Here is an 8,137-nt window from a genome sequence, read left to right as displayed (position 1 = left end):
GGGAAACCTCAATAATTAACCTACCGGACGAGTCAACCGTACGTAAATTTGATGATGTGAGTTTTGGGGGAAACCAATGAATCCATTGATTATAGTACATCCCAACAATTGGAAAACAAGATTTTAGTTTGTAACCAGATTTCTCCAAGAAACCATTTTGTGCCCAACAGTGCTGTGACGAAAAAACTTATACTCCTTTTATCCAATGTATTTCATGTTACTTGTTTGGATCATGGCTCAATAAGGTGGCAGAATATATAAGAGACCAGCTTCTCTTGGTAAATAATTTTACTTTTCAAATAAAAAAACTATTCTATTCTATTCTAAAAAACTATTTCTAAAGGATCATTGTCGAACTTGCAATTGTCAAAATCTTAAAAAGTATTTCGGCAGTTTTTATGGGCAATTTCATTATTTTGATTCCATAACTAAAATATTGTCCGATATCTTCTGTAGATGCTGGGCGAAGTTTTACTATTTTTAAACATATTTTTGATCTATGTTATATATGGGAAATTTTGAAGACATTACATTTAGTTATCAATTGCTTTTAAAACTGCAAAGAATAGTAGGTCAATTTGGATTTTTATGTTTTACAATTTCCTATGTAGGTATCAGTGCGTGTGTATCTATGAATAAAAACACATTGTTACTATTTTCTTGTTTCATTTATTTTTATTCAAATATGTCTGTGATAGATAGATAAAAAATTAAAGGATTTGTAAAGAACGGGTTTATTAATTAAGAATTAGCTCTGACTTTATTTAAAATAACTTTAATAATTTTTTTTTCATTGCAATGCATATATTCTGGAAATTGTTGTTTTTCGCTTGTACAGACCATCTTTATTTCTTTAGACTCCCATAACTATAGAACATCTGATTTTTTATGAGGTTACAAATGAGGTTGGACTGTAAATAGTTGTTTTTAAATAAAAATATTTATTATAATTTATGTATCTTAAGTTGTCCACCCTGTTCATTCACCCCTGTCATTGCAAATTTACCTTTTATCACTCTATTGCATTAAGAGAATATATATAGAAAAGTATAGCATGCAACATGTTGAAAACATTGTCGGTAACTCGGCAATTAATCACTCGCCCCGCCCGTGCTAAACCAAACTCGTGAATAAAGTAGTTTCTCATATTTCTTGTGTTGATTCCCTGTGGTATAATCAGTGTTGTACACAATGTCAACGTTTGAAACATTGAAAGGTAGATATTATCTAGCTTCTTCAAGAACTAAAGCTAGTTCAAATTATATTACAGTTATTTTACGTAGATTTTTTGCAACACAGACGTAGAATTTTTATTCAATGGTTTAGAACACATCTCCGAATACATCTGTTAAAAAATAACTTTTAGGACAGACATGAACAACTCAAACCTCAGATTTAAGAGAGTCGTTGTTGGTCTAGTATCTTCGAAACATCCTTCAATTACGATCTGACTAAACTGTATAATGAGTTGCCCTATTGCCTTCTGAATATCACAATAAATTCTTTCCCAAACATTCCCAAAGTCTGCTTGATTTCAAGGATGCGAAGGAAAAAAAAGAGAAAATTAAACATAGAGTATAATAATAATAATAATAATTCCATTGACTTTTAACAAAAGTATCGGATAATGTCAACAAGTAAAAAAAATACGTTAGAACTCTAGAATACACACTTTAAAAACAGATACGTACAAACCCACAAATTATATGTTACACCTCTTCTATGAAATCAATATACGTAGTCCCCCTTCTAGTCGCTAGGTGGCACCACAGCTTTAAAGCAGAGCCAAAAAACTGTGGAATAACTTACCATGGACGGTATATTCGCCATCTATGGTCTTAACCTCATTCCTCTTTTTGTGCTTTGGTGGCACATGTTCATTTTTATTCGGCGTCGGTGTTTTCAGCTTTTTTCAGCGTTTTTGGAAGTTAAATGGAGAAGTACAAGTGAGATTTACGTTATTGCTTATCGGATGAAGAAAGAACCTACCTACGACGAAAGATTAAATCTTTCCATCCGCGATTACATAATCGCTAGTGGCGTGGTTCCCATCAACGAGATTTTCTTACAATTGGGAGAAGATTTCTTCATCGTCCGGGTTCCGATCGGAATCCCCAGAACTCGAAAGACCCCCCAACTTTCCCACTTATACGACAGCAGTCGTATGTAAGTGTTTCACAATTGGAAGCAATCCTTTTGTGAGGGGGTCGGCCATACATATGGTTTTATATTTTTTCGACATCGAAAAAATAGAGTTTTCTGGCTCGTCCGGCTATGGATGAGGCGCCCGGGATACTGGGACATAATGAACAATTTTTTATGGCTGTTGGAATGCATTTACTCCATCGTAAGTATATTTTTTAGGCCCTTCAATTAATTCTGATGTCATTGTTGAGCCCCTTGAGACGGATTTAAAGCAAAATGGCCTTTAAGCTATGGGGTCGATAGTCCCAACACAAAGTTTGATGTGTCATGACATTTTGGCAAGTCAGATTAATACCTTTTTTGAAATCCGGTGTGTCCGAAGATTGTCTCAGTGACCTTTTGAGTTGATATCCTGTGCCGAAGAATTGCCCGCTCAATAACTCTCCTAAATTGAATGTGCAGATGAAATCTGCCATCAACAAAGGTGGAAAGAAAAGGGATGAGAGACTGACTGCAACAAGGGGTGCTTTGATGGTGTTTGGTAGGGCGCTCTTGACCTTGCTTTTGAAACCGGTTAAGGATGAGTAGTACTTACTTCTCATCAAAATGTTGAGTAATGCAATATTTGTTTTAAGCAAAATACACCATTTAGGTTCAGTATATAGAAGTTCAGCCGCGTTAAGCCTTTCGCTGGTCTCAAATGAAATGCAGCCTTGTATGAAGGAAGTGCTCGTTGATGCTTCTTTGCACTCTTGTTTATGTGGAGAAGATTTGGCTGATAGGCTCAAATCAATCAGATTAGCTGCAGATTAGTGGCCGAGTTAAAGTCAGGTGCATCCGGAACAAGGCTTTTATAGCATACAAATTTAAACTCGACCGTCCCACTTCGTTCCGGGAAGTTGCAAGGCTGAAGTGGGTGAAAGTCATTGTACCCTCAAAAGAGGGAATACAGGAAGGTTCGAGAGGAAAGGGGGTGGAGTTGTGTCCCCAGGAAAAAATAGTAAGTACTTTTGTTGAAAGATTGCACGAGTTTCGGGACATTTGGAACTCTAGAACTCAAGATGCACAGATTCTACCTTGGTTAGATGGATATAAAATTCCATTTGCGGGGCCAGTTATACAGGACTTCATTACGACAGATCCTGTTTGGTCCCAACAAGAAAAAGATTCAATTTGTAATGTGGTCAAACACCTGTTAGAGATAGGTGCAATTGCAGTTTGCGAACCTTGTAAGAATCAATTTATTTTACAGATCTTTTTGGTTTCAAAATTGGATGGTTCGGTTTGATTAGTTTTAAATTTAAAGAAACTGAATGCTTTTATTGACACTTGTCATTTTAAACTGGAAGACAGAAAATTAGTAGAAACACTCTTCACAAGGAAGTCCTTTATGACCATTCTGGACTTGAAAGAAGCTTACTTTCTAGTCCCAATAATTGAAAATCAAAAGAATTTTTTAAGATTTTATTTTGATGCTCTCTGTTATCAGTTTAATGTGTTACCCTTTGGTTTATGCACCGCCCCGTGGGCCTTTACAGAATTAATGAAATTTGTGGTTTCTTATCTCCCTGCCAAGGCTTTTCCCTCAATAGTTTATTTAGATAACTTTACTATTTGGTGATAGTTAGCTATCCTTAAAAAATGTTCAAGTAACTTGCAACACACTGATTAGGTTGGGTTATGTTATCAATTATAAGAATGTTTTACATCCTTCGAAATCCCGTAAATTTTTAGGTTTTGTTTTTTTGGATCCCACCACTTGTTTTTCTGATGAGTAAGTAAGTTTTGCAATTTGAACCGTTGCAAAATAAGAGTCTTTGCCGAGCTTTGTGCTGTGCTAGTTTTCAGTTTGCCCAGCAGTTTATTACAGTTGGGTATATACTAAGAATTTTTGAGAGAATCAAATATCTAGCCCTTCAAGACTCTGTTGATAATTATGTTATTTGGATGATAATTCCTTGTAATTTACGGAGGGATTTTATGTGGTGGCTAAAAAGTTTACAGAATCCTGAATGCCCTGTAAGGCAGCAATGTTACAAACTTGAGATTTTCTCAGATGGTACTCCTTTGGGTTGGGGAATTGTGCCAGAGGACTTTGGAGTCCTAGGGAAGCTCAGTTTCATATTAATGCACTAGAATTAACTGCGGCCTCATTTGGTCTCTAATGCTTCGCCTCGTATTTGACTAACTGCGAGACACTTTTGAGGATTGATAACACAACTGCTATTTTGTATGTAAATAGAATAGGGTGAGTAAAATTTCCTGTTTTAAACGAAATTTCGAGGCGCCTTGGGGTTGGTGTGAAGAAAGGAGGTTATGGGTTAAAGCATCTTACATTCGATCTTCCGATAATTTTGAAGCGCATAAGGAACCCACGAATTTGAATTTTGATGGTGAATGGTACCTTTCGGACAATGCTTTTGCTAAAATAACAATCAAATTTGGATTCCCATAAATCGAACTGTTTGCTTCTCGCCTAAGTAAGAAATGCGGAAAGTTTATTTCCTAATTTCCAGATCCGGAGGCATCTAATGAAGACGCGTTTACTGTTTTTTGGAGCGACAGTTTCTTCTATGTTTTCCTCCCGTTTTGCTTGTTGCCACTTGTTTTACGAAAAATCAAGGCTGATTGAGCTACAGGGATCGCAGTAATCCCTTACGGGCACAGCCAGCATTGGTTTCCTTTTTTTTTTTTTTCATGGGAGGCGTTGTAGTTATTTATTGTTTCTAATTCCAGACAAATTACCTTCTTCTTTTGACAGGAGAGGTCACCCTTTGTGGAAATCCCTTACCCTGGCTGCAGGGATTTTGTCAGGCAAGCATTCCAGAAGATTTGCTGGATATTTTTCTATCATCTGTTCAGAGGGCTACCTTGAGGCATTTAATACCTGCATGCATTTAAACTTTGGTGGAGCTTCTACGAAAGGAGGGGAGTGGAGTGTTATTACTTCTCACCTAGGCTGTATTAGATTTCCTTACTATTCATTTTAGACAAGGCAAGTCCTATGGCTCATTGAGTTCTTTCAGTGCAGCACAGCCTTATTTTTGGATCAGATTTATTTAACAATGCAAATCTAACTAGGTTTTTTAAGGTGTTTATAATCTAAGGCCAAGTAAACCAAGATATAACAGCACTTGGGGCCCTAGTTATGTCCCTGACTTTGTAAAAGGGTTACGTTCTAATGACTTGTCATTAAAGCAATTAACTGTCATTAAAACAATTAAATTAGTTTTTCCTACTGAAGTTAACGATGGTACATAGAGTCCAAACGCTCTCTCTTATAGAATTGGTCAACATAAAATCATTTCCAGATGGATTAGAAATTAGAATAACGAATCAAATTAAGATTTCAGCTATAAATAAGACTCGACCTGTTTTTTAATTTTGCATAAATATGAAGATGTAAATCTTTGTGTGGTTTCAAATATATTATTGAGAGGGCCAGTGCTTTAAGAGGCAGTGAATCTCGTTTACTCATTACATTTAAAAAGCCTTGTAGGGCAGCAACTATACCCAACAAAAGTAGATGAATAAAGATAACTTTAGAAGATAGTGTTGTCTACACTTTTATTTTTACTGTTCACAGAACTCGACATGCCTCAACATCGTCTGCGTTTTGTAAAGGTGTTTCAATTGATATGATTGGAAAAACGGCAGATTGGTGAGAATGCTCTAAATGTTTTCCCCTTTTTTATAATGTATTTGTACAGCAAGTGCAGTCCTTTTTGTTAATGCCACATTTGGGACATAGAATTTTTCAGAAGGTTTGTTTTCTCGGATAGCCATTTATTTTGTATTTGTACTCGAGGCTTTCATAAACTTCCTGGATTTCCTTATATAGCCGAATAAAATCGTTTTATAACAAATTTGCTGAGTTGCCTTTGAAAGTCTACGTATATTGATGTCATAGAAGAGGTGTAACATATAATTCAATGATCAAACGAACTTACCTGGTAAGTGAAGTTCGATCGTAATTATATGTTACACCTCTTCGTAGAAATCACCCATTCCCGCCCAATTTACTGTTCTGAACAGTACTAAAATGCCCTTTGGCAAATTTATTATAAACGGGCTTTAAAATAGAATGAGGTTAAGACCATAGATGGCGAATATACCGTCCATGGTAAGTTATTCCACAGTTTTTTGGCTCTGCTTTAAAGCTGTGGTGCCACCTAGCGACTAGAAGGGGGACTACGTATATTGATTTCTACGAAGAGGTGTAACATATAATTACGATCGAACTTCACTTACCAGGTAAGTTCGTTTGATCATTGAAGTATATCACACTGAGAGATCGGCATTACTACAATCTAAGTATTCATCGGTAGAATAAAAACATTCCTATTCAAAATGAGCTTTAATTTTTGCTTATAGCATATTATGCAACAAGTGCGGTAAACGGCATTTGACTCACGAGTCTATTTGATACGAGCGGAGCGAGTATTTAATAAACGAGTGAGTTGTAAAGTTTACCGAACGTGTTGGATACTATACTTTTTCTACGACCGTTAGTTTTTGCGTACATTTTCGCAAAACACGAATACATTCGGCGACATGACTGCCAGAATTGACAAACGTCAAAATTCAAAGCGTGGGAAATACCTCCGAAAACATCGGATTGCTCCCAAACCCGTGCGGTAAAATCCCGCAAATGTCCGGAATGGCTAGAATTCGTGGGAAACGAAACTGACACTTATTATATAGTTTTATTGGTAATATCACCATGGTGTGAAAAATACCTGAATAAAGTCTGTTGTTATTATCATTAAATATTAATTAAATTAAAAAACAGATCCAGGAACTTAAAATTAAATCTTAGCTATTCCTTAGTTGTTTGCCAGCAAACTGCTCAGCTGCCTTTTTGATCACATATTATGGTGTCGCTTTTTCAGGAATGTTAATTATGGGAACCAAATCACGACATGTCTGCTTAGTGTTAGAAGTTTTAAGTGTGATGTCTAATTCCCCTGTAAGGAATTTTTCTCCTTTTTTGTTAGTCTCTGCTCTCCCTTCCCGAATAAAAAAAGAAGCATCCGTCAAACCAAAAGCTGTTGCTGCCCATACTGTTTTTTTTTGTATAGGTCCATAATGATAAAATCATATAATAGACGACCCACAAAAGGCATGTGAAAATATCGATGTTCACCTAATACGCGGGCACAGGTAGGCACCGAATCTTTTGACCTACGTTTTTTATAGGGTCAGATGCTTCGGTCGAAATACCTGTCGTATCGGAAACCAAATATACGTCGAGATGAAAACGTATATCTGGGAACAATTAAAAACATGGTCATTAATAAGTAATGATCTGTAGGTGGTCGCCACAGCATAACTATTTGTGTATTGTGGAGTTTAATGTGATGCATTGCCTAATACGGAAAAGATTTTTTTACGAAAAAGTAACCTCAGGCAAGGAATATGAGTTATCTCAGAATTATTTTCGTTTCTTTTTTGCCTGCCATTTAATTATAATATTAACTTCCTGTTTTGAGGGGATAATATAAATTTCCCTCATTTTTTAAAAGTAAGTCGATCTAATGCTTCTTAAGCCACATTATCGTTCTCTTTGTTATTTGTCGTTCTGTTTACTAGTTGATTGTGGCAAAACTAAAAGCAAAAATGATTTTTTATTCTTCAATTTCCTTCAAAACTGGTAAGGACACTATTTTTCTAACATCCATCCCTAAAAGTATGTTTTTTTCATATGGAGACTAGGGCGACAATAACTTTATGCACACTGTTCATAGATTTATAACTTAGCAACATAACAAAATATTTTATTAACAAATAAAATATGTTATTCCATGTTTAAAAATACTTGCTGGTTGACTAGACCGGTTATTCCAATATGTTCCGTGTATACCAATTGTCCTGTCCATAACAATATGTACAGGCCATCCAAATTTTTTTGTCATTTTTTTCAGAGAAAAATGAGTACAACAAGCTAAAACACAAAGAAAATCCAAAAAAATATTTAAGGAAAAAGATTCAA

At 35.7% G+C, this 8,137-nt stretch overlaps 1 long non-coding RNA gene across 2 annotated transcripts; it reads left to right on the top strand.

Moving 5' to 3' along the window:
• Positions 1 to 2,571: 2,571 nt before the first annotated feature.
• On the top strand, positions 2,572 to 6,039 carry LOC132702000 (uncharacterized). Of its 2 annotated transcripts, none has more exons than XR_009618841.1 (3): positions 2,572 to 3,145; positions 4,150 to 4,821; positions 4,882 to 6,039. It is a non-coding gene; the product is annotated as an uncharacterized LOC132702000 (long non-coding RNA). The 2 variants fall into 2 exon arrangements; XR_009618840.1 differs by having other exon boundaries at positions 4,143 to 4,821.
• The last annotated feature ends 2,098 nt before the right edge of the window (positions 6,040 to 8,137 follow it).

Source organism: Cylas formicarius, unplaced genomic scaffold (assembly GCF_029955315.1).
Source record: "Cylas formicarius isolate icCylForm1 unplaced genomic scaffold, icCylForm1.1 PGA_scaffold_5__7_contigs__length_24384050, whole genome shotgun sequence".
Taxonomy (NCBI): domain Eukaryota; kingdom Metazoa; phylum Arthropoda; class Insecta; order Coleoptera; family Brentidae; genus Cylas; species Cylas formicarius.
This window is presented reverse-complemented; position numbering and strand designations above follow the sequence as displayed.